Source organism: Crocodylus porosus, unplaced genomic scaffold (assembly GCF_001723895.1).
Source record: "Crocodylus porosus isolate Cpor-Errol unplaced genomic scaffold, CroPor_comp1, whole genome shotgun sequence".
NCBI classification, from domain to species: Eukaryota; Metazoa; Chordata; order Crocodylia; family Crocodylidae; genus Crocodylus; species Crocodylus porosus.
In genome coordinates, this window is record NW_017728931.1 from 142,964,528 (window position 1) to 142,973,819 (window position 9,292).

General features: G+C 44.1%; 1 long non-coding RNA gene across 1 annotated transcript in view; it reads right to left on the reverse strand.

Annotated features, from left to right (window-relative positions):
* The window catches only part of LOC109315868, a 3,737-nt gene extending 1,676 nt beyond the window's left edge, over positions 1-2,061 (reverse strand). The window contains exons 1-2 of the long non-coding RNA XR_002102632.1: positions 1,734-2,061; positions 584-713 (exon numbers count right to left, since the gene is read on the reverse strand). This is a non-coding gene — a long non-coding RNA (uncharacterized LOC109315868). The remainder of the gene's footprint in view (positions 1-583; positions 714-1,733) is intronic.
* Between the last annotated feature and the right edge of the window lie 7,231 nt (positions 2,062-9,292).

Here is a 9,292-nt window from a genome sequence, read left to right on the forward strand (position 1 = left end):
CACCTACATTGAACACCTTCAAGAGTAAATTGGATGCTTATCTTGCTGGGATCCTATGACCCCAGCTGACTTCCTGCCCTTTGGGTAGGGGGCTGGACTCGATCTCCCGAGGTCCCTTTCAGCCCTAATGTCTATAAAATCTATGAAACCTGTGGGTCTGAGACTGTCAGAAATGTCATGCATAACTTTTCCAGTTTTGTGCAAATTATGAAGTGGAAGGGCATGTACATTTTTTCACAGCATAAAGTTTGAAGAGTGCCTGCACTGGCTCAGTACACCTCAGCAGAGAAAGATATGAGTTTGTGTCTTGAAATGCAAGGATACAGTCAGGACACAGCAGAGCCCACTGTGTCGACCCAAAGGGGCACTTGAAGAAACATCTGTAGTTAAGAAAGGAGACAAAGTCATTAAAATGAAATGGAGATGACCTGTGGCCATTGTCAGAAAATTAAAATGGAAAGGCCTGACGAGACAGTACACAGTACAAGCCATAGCAAATTAAGACTTAGCAAACAATACTTCCAGTCATCTGGAGAGCAGACTGCCCAAAATCAGTCATCTAGCTGATAGTGTAAGGACAAACTTTTATATAGTTAATATCTAGACAATTGACTTCTTTTTTTAATAGTCATCATCATGATGCAAGGTGTAGTTTACAGTTCAGATGTTTAGGCAGAATGTCAGATTTTCAGCAAGCCTCCAAGATTTGTGTGCTGAAAATGAGAGTAAGGGGCAAACTTTACAAGTGCAATTACTTTCCTGCTGGAATCTGGCCTGTGTTTTTAAAACGGACAAAGTATGTTGCAATCCTGCAAGATGAAAGCCACTCCACCAAAGTGCAACTTGTAGAGCTACCAAGCGATTCAAGAGGAGGCATTGGTTCACAATTCTCTGCCACCGCTGCTTTCTCTTATTGCAATGGATGGTCCTCATCTTCAATTTTTTGCTTCAGTCAACAGTAAACACTTTCATGATTTCTGATGAGTGCTGGCTCCCTATTTCCTCTTGGGTCATTAACTGTAGCAACATGAAGCTGAAAGTCTGTATATCTGGCTGGCACACTGCGAACCATCCCTGAGGAGTCCAACCCAGGAATTTCCAAGAACAGCGGGGGTATCAACCCTTTTAGCCTTGAGACAAGCCTTGGAAAAAGCCAGCTCTTAGTTTTAGCTCTATGTTTGATGACAGAAAAAAAACTAGACCAATTCTCCTGTTCCAGGGACCTCAGAAAGCCAGAATGCCTTTGACAATGCAGGTTCCTATTTGAAATCCCTGGATTTATCTTGCAAATCTTGCACACTTAGTATTGACAATGCCAGATGCCCCAGTTGAGAATCACTGTTTTATAACCTTACCAGTGTCTTTGTACACAGCACTGCATAGGTTGTAGTTCCCCTGTACCCTACACCTGCCCCAGTGCTTACTACATTCATGTTCTTATACTGTGCCCATTGCCCTGAGCACTTTTCAGAGAAGCTGAGATATCCCTACTCTTGCAAAAACTGTAATGAAGATTTAATTAAATCGGTTTGTTTTTTTTATGACCCACTTGCCAATCCTCTACTGCTGGCACAGAGGGATGGCAAATCAGGTGAAAGAAATCTGGCAGCACCCACGCAGACGAGTTAAGATGTACAGTAGATGGGTCATTTTGTATTCTTCAGCCTCGACTATTCATTGCATACACTAAACACATGAAGTCTATTATGGTTTAAAAAGTTAATTTATATTACCATGCTCAATCCTTTTATTGAATGCAACTGCTGGAGTCTTCATCAATCCCTGAAGATGGATCCTGCAAACATGCACATTGCTCAGCCGGTTACTTCCTAGATGCAAACCACCAGCACTGCTCCCTGGTCCTCCCACCCATCTCTTGCCAGTCGGCTTTAGAAAGAAAAACACCCAGCACAAATGAAGCTCTCCTAAAATACTCCTGGACCACGTCACAAGGCTCAAAAACAAATCATTTACACTACTTTTATATATTTATACGTAAATACATAGCTGGATACTAAGCTCCAATGGAGGCAGACTGAACAGTCAATAAGCAATAGGGAAAGACGGATGTAAATCATCAGTTATCTCAGCAGAGGCAGAGGCCACTTTCAATAGCTCTAATGATTATTATAGCTCAATGTTATAATATTGTAGCTAACGATTATCTCAATATTATTATAATATTATATCTAATGATTGTCCTAGTCAAATTCTCCCCCCCAAGCAACCGCAGTTCATGTTGTTAGGAAGCTGTACCCATGACACAGATGCACTTGCAACTGGCAGGAGAAGACCTGTCTCGATGATGCACTTGGTTTCAGTTTTGCAAATTAAAGAGGAAAAGGGAACCATTGATCCCCACACCCCATACACACGCACGCATACACACCATGCGATTTCCTGCTTGCGTTGTAAACCAGCCACCCTCCTCCCCGCCAAACAGAGCCCGCGGTAGTGGTGCCGCCTAACACCTCGCCAAGGGTCGGGTCGGGCCAGTGCAGGCGCCGGGCAGCGCGACCCCCGAGGCGGGACTCACGAGGCCAGACGAGCCCCACCCCCGACAACGGGGATCGGGAACCAATCAGCACCCACCCGGCTGCACACCGGCCTGCGCTTGGGGGCGTGGCCTCCTCCCGCCGCGGGCCCCACCCCGTTGCTAAGGGAGCGGGGCGTAGCCGGGGCACCAATGATGCCCCCCCAATCTCACGCCTGCGCACTGAGCACCGCGGGGGGGCTCACTCCCCTTCTCCACCCGCGGCGCGCGTCACCTGCAGCGGTTGGGCGCCAACGGTCGGCGGGGCTCCAGAAATGGCGGGAAAGTGCTCGGCCTGCGCGCACATAAGCGGCGAGAGGAAAGAAGCCCTTCAGCCTGAACAAGAACAGGCGACTGCAGCCAAATGACGATAAAGAGAATAAAAGAGCTACACTCACACACACACGCTCAGAAAGAAAGAGCTAAAGTAAAATAAAAAAATCAATAAAAGGCTAAAGTAAAATAAATAAGCTACAGTAAAATAAAAAGGTATAAATAAAAAGCTGAGGTTAAACAATAAGTGTATAAAATAAAAAGCTGCAGTAAAATAAAAAAAGGGCAAAGTAAAAAAATATTAGAAAAGTAAAAGGGCAAAGTAAAACAACACATACTAAGAAAAAGCTGAAGTAAAATAAAAATGTATAAACTCAGAAGGTGAAGTAAAACTAAATATATTAACTAATAAATAAAAAGCTAAAGTAACACAAAATATTACTAGTAAATAAAAAGCTCAAGTAAAATAATATATAAACTAAGAAATAAGACCAAGTAAAACAGAATAAATATATTAACTAATAAAAGCTAAAGTAAAATGAACTGCATAAAATAAATAAGCTAAAGTAAAATAATATATAAACTAATGAAAAGCTAAAGTAAAATAAGAAACAACATCACATCATAATCACAATGACTCACATCACACAGCGCACCTTTGCTCACAATACACGTTTAAAGTAAAAGGAATATTCTACAAAATCTTGGTTTTTGCTCCTGCGCAGACAGGGCCTTTGGGAAATGTGATATTTTTGTTAGACCGACGGAATAGTTGGACGCACTGTTCTTCGCATGCTTTCGGGCACCAAGTCCCTTCTTCAGGCCATGGGAGAGCGCTGCTGACCTGTCACGCCGTGTTGTATTTCTGTATGTGTTTTGCTCAATGAGGGCAGCCCCCCGCAAACCACGTGGTTTCCATCAGGGCCTCGCAGGGAGACATCCGTCCCCTTGTCCTTCCCTCATCCCTTCGGAGGGAAGGAGCCTGTGTCACATCTGGGTGGGTTTCCATTTTCCTGAGGAGATCTGAGCCAGGGCGAACGGGTGGTTCCCGTTTCCCTTCCAGGTTCCCCAGAGCAGGTCACTCGCTCATTTTCAGAAGCCACCTCACATTTCATCTGCCCGTGTCTCCTTCAGCGGGACACCACACGTCCTCAAATCAGGGCCAGTCCGTATCACACGACACGCTCACCCCACCACTGCCACACAAGTAGCAAAAACAATTTTGCTCATACTTGAACAAATTGACGTGAAGTCAGCATTTATTCAAACTGCATGCGGCCTGGATGATCAGACATCTGACCACTTTCTGCCAGTGCCCAGACTCCCGCCAGGGGCATTTACACACACGGGTGGGCATGGCACAGCATGAATGTGCACAAGCCAGCAGTGCCCGCATCCTTCCAGGCAGCGATCATTGCCTGCCCCCCCTCCAATGGCTCATGGTGCTGAAGTCTTCTCTGGAGTGCACAGGTGGGCAAATTGGAAGGAGCTGTATGCCCGAGGGCACACCTTGCTCCATAATTACTGCCAACCAGAAGCGTTCATGGACCTTGGAGTCCCCCTAAACGTAGCCGCCCATCTGGCTAGCATGCTGACCATGCGTCCATGCTGAACATGTCCCCTTGGACACATCCAAAGCAAGGCTCAGTCTCCGAGTCCTGCCTCTGTACCAGTGGTTCTCAACCTTTTTTGACTTGCGTCACCCCTCCAACATTTCTCTCTAGTTAGAGCCACCCCAATTTAAAAAATTATATTTCTATCATTTTTTTTTATTGTGGAAAAAAACTATAAAGCAATTCTTCTGTTGCAAGGAACTTGGAAAGACCTTGACAGGTCATAACATCAGGGACCTTACAGCTTCCTACCTGGAATCACTGGGTTTAATCTTGTGAACTGCACAGGTGTTTGCATGCCAAACAGTACTAATACTGCATGGCACCCTGCCATGCAGTCAAGGGTCTCATGACACCCCAGCGGAGAATCACTGCCTTAATCACACTGCCATCACTTCCCACTCTGCTTCTCTCTTGTTATTTGTAAGTCGCTTTTTGGGGATTTATTATTATTATTATTATTATTTGCTTTCTGCTGTTTGAGCCTTTAGGGTGCCCATGGGTCACAAGTTCAAGCTGACCTACACAACTTTCAGGTCTGTCTTTTTGGGGGGAGTTTTAAGCAAAAGCCAAGATTCTTCCCCAGTTGCATTATTTTGGGAGCTGGGGCTGTAACTATCTCCTGAATGGCACTCTATCATTTTATAGCAACAGAAATTATCAAACCAATCTGTGCATTTTGCAACTAAATAATATACACAGTTCAAAGGAAAGAGGTGTTTCCTATTACTTCTGCCTGTTTGACATGACACTTGTCCCTCTTTCAGCCCTCCAGCATATAGTTTGCATGTATATTTTATATAAAGTTATTTAAATAAACCAGCAGCACAGATAAGTTATGGCTGGGCGATTGAAAGTCTGATTCACAAAAACTCTAGTGGAACCTGGATCATCATATATCCAAGTAGTTTGGATCTGCTTCATTCACAGCAAGCTGCCAAATTAAGAATGAGCCATTCATCTGCTTCAAAGGGCACTACTGCTCTGCTCTGCTGAAGCACCACTGCTGTCTGCAGTGGATAAACTACCCTTTAAAATAAAAACTGCTGCAACTCAGATAGAGCATCTCAGCAGGTCCATGCTGCAGCTATATATACCCCTGGGTAATTTGTAAATCCATTCGTTTTTTTAAGGGGCTTAGGACCTTATATGAAGAATCCAAGTTCTACTATCATCAAATATACTTTCTACCTCCTGTTAGTTACAAAGGTTTCTGGATTTGCTATACCTTTACTTTATTTGAGTTCATAAAGCAATTTTGGATAGCCCTCCTCATGACTTAGTCAACCACTTTCCACCACCACCCATAACCCCCCCAATTACCAGTACAAACTTTACTTCTAAAAGGAGTCCTCAAATGGTAAGGCACACCATGTTTTAGCAACTTCTACAACATGTGTCTTCACCTTCCTCTAATGCAGGGGTGGGCAAAATGTGGCCCGGGGGTCAGACGTGGCCCTGCAGGCCATTCTATTTGGCCTGCAGGGCCCATAAAAAATTTAGAAAATTAATATTTGTCTGCCCCTGGCTGTCCATCATGTGGCCCTCAATGGCTTGCCAAAACTCAGTAAGTGGCCCTCTGCCCAAAATGATTTCCTGCCCCGGCTCTAATGCTACCTCCTGCTGCTGCTGTCAGGCATGTGCAGGTCTACCAGGTGTCAGGTAGGAAGTCCTGGGCCAGGTAGAGGATGGATATCAAACTGTAACATAGCAGACACAACCATCCCAAGTGCATCCCTTTCTGATCACTGAATACCACCACTATTAGCCTGCTTGTCACACAGTAGTCATCTTCAGCTCATCCTTCTCCCAGTTCTGTGTTTTAAACCCACTTGGGTCGGCTGAGACTTTTTGCACACTCTAAGGGTGCATATTTCCTATCTGGTATCCTTCCTTGGTATGGGGAGCCCCACAGCCTAGCTATCCACAGTATGAAGACCAGTGCTCTAACTCTACTTGCATGGGCTCTCCAGTTTATAGTTCAATTGTTAGTGATCCGTGTTACAGTTAACATAAGAAACATAGGGCTTGGCAGGAAGGCTGTTGCCAGCGTTGGTCATTTTCAAGGGGCCTAGGCCAAGTTGCAAAACTGTGGCTAAGTGGAAGGCCCTGCAGTCTGTTTCTGAGTGACTGTAGAGTGAACCGCTGCAGATGTGACAACTTTGGTCAGCAAAGTAAAAGGAAGCCATCAACATCTCCAGCTACACCAGTAATGAGATCCAATTAAACACAGCACAAAGCCTGAAAGGAGACATTATCAGGGAAGACCATACATTAAATCATTCCAATGTATACTATATCATAGCTTTATCTTAAAATGTTAGTAGTAGTGACTGATGTAACCAAGATGCTGTTTTGCTAGAATAGGTATTTTCGTTAAGATGGTTAGATATGTTGCAAAAACAAAACTGTCTTGTCAGAGAAGACTGTAAACTAAGATAAAGAAGAAACAAGACAGTGTTGAACATCATTCCAGAATGGCAAAGGAAAGGAGGTAAGAAAAAAAGCCTTCCTTTTACTTTCCCAAAGACACAAATCCCAACTAACTGACACCTTCCTAGTCCACGAGAAGTCTGATACATTCCAATGTTTCAGTGAAACAGAGACATTTAAATAAAACCAACCAACTAACCAACATTTATTAGGATATTTAGAATAAGCCACCTATAAAATATAGGACATAAGCTGGAGGGAAATTTGGAGAACCTAGAAAATACAAGAAAATGCTGCCAACCTGGATACCACCCTCCTCCCCCTTGAGTCTGCCCAGCCAGTATAGGTATGTGTTGCCCATGCTGTGCTGTCACTGGTAAGCAGATGGACTTTGGGATAATCATTTGTTTTCGTGTTTGGGGGTATAAATAGTAAAAGGTCAGACTGTAGACCTGTTTCTTGCCTCATTTATCAATAGCCAACCTACAAGTTTCCAGATGACACTTCTCAAACACATGCATGTTTTATTCATAGGAAAATACAAGCTACTTACAGATCTGTGGAAAAAAATTACTACTACCTGCATGCAAATCTCCCTCCTTCAGAGTCTCCAAAATTCCCAAGTCGCTTCTGGCTTGTGTTCTCCAGGGCCTCCCCCCTCTGTTTTCAGCTCAGGCTTCTGGCGGTGGCATCTCCATTTTACAAAAGATCTCCATTTAAAGGCATTTTCCAACACTTTTTTTTCTCCTGTTGTATTTTCCTGATCTCCAACCCCATTTTGTTACTGCAGTGTGAGTACCTGAGCATGGAGATGCATTTCTATACTGGTCCTTGCCCAATAACTCCCTCTGTTCAGCCAGAGTAGCATTGTTCAGTTATTATTTTTTATAGTCCTTGATAGTCACATTTCAGTTTCTTGCACATTGTTTGATTTTGGCCACAAAATGGAAGAGGCTGAATCTGCCCTGAATCTTGTCATCAGAAACTGAGTCCATAACATCAAAAGTGAATCATACTTTTTCACACAGTAGGACTGTGTGAAATTTCACCACCAGTTTTGTTTCAAAGCTGTTTCTACCCATTTCAAGGTTGAAACAGCAAAATCGAAATGGAACAGATATAGTCGAAACAGCCTTGAAACAAACTGAGGCAAGTCAAAATGTTTCACCATTTTGATGTTTCGCCATAGGCTATAATGGAGAAGGTTGAAACAGCCTATAACTTTGTCATTTCTGGCCTGATTTAGATGAAGCTTGCAGGAATGGTAGCTCCATTTGAGGGCATGAAGCCTGCCAAGTGTCAAGGAGATAGGTGCAGGGGGTTCAGGGAAATTGCACCCCAAACTTTTGAAAGCAAAACTTGTGTCACATGTTAAGCCATAGAGAGGTCAAAACTGCAGACATGCTAGCTTCTGCTGAAGCCACAAAGCCTGCCAAGTTTCAAGGTGCAGGGTCTTGGGGGGAACTGCACCTCAAGCTGTGGACAAGCAAAACTAGTGACATGGGTGACACTGTGTGTGTTAAGGAGCAGCAGGCTTGCTAGCCCCTGCTGAGGCCATGAAGCCTGTTAGCTTCAAAGAGATGGGTGCAGGGCTTCTGGGTTCTGGGGCCCTGCACTTCTGGCTGCCGACAGGCAAAACTCGTGACATGGGTGCTTGTGCAACTGACTATCTCGGCTTGGGGCAGAAGCAGTTCCTGGCTCTGTATTGATTCTTTCCTCTCCTTAGTTTGTGTTTTCCTAGGTGTTAATCCTTGCTCATTAACTCATTATCCTAGCTAGCTACTGTGTTATACAACGAATCGTCATTCATTCAGGGACCAGTTCAATACACAGTAGCTAGCTAGGATTATGAGTGCTCTCAAAAAGGGCTACCATTCCTACAAGTTTCATCCAAATCAAGCTAGCAATGACAAAGTTATAGGCTGTTTTGTCCTTCCCCATTATATCCTATAGGAGAAACATTGAAACAGTTTTGCTGTTTTAACTCTGTTTTCACAGAACGGAATGGAATGGCTGTTTCGAATCGAAACAAAATTTGAAATGAAACGTTGTTCCGTCGAAACAGTGGTTGAAATGGAACGCTGCTGTTTTGCGCAGCCCTATTACACAGATAGTCTCATACCTGTGCTGAGCTGAGGCTGCTGATAGTAAGGATCTGAATAATGTATCAAAGGTTCTGGGGTGAAAAAAAATGTTGCTGGCATTGAGAATAGGGGATTCGACTATTCGGCAAAGTAGATCTGTGTAGCAGGAACAATGGCAGGCCTGCAGGGCAAGAGAACAAATTTGTATTGGAGGAAGTGAGCCTGGTCACAGCTCTTTGCTAGATACGAGACATCCCTCCTTGCTCCCAGAACCACAACCCTTTAAAGCCTGTCCCATGTACAGTGTGGCTAAGGCAAGCACCTGAGCACAAAGATTATCTTCTCCACATCTGTAC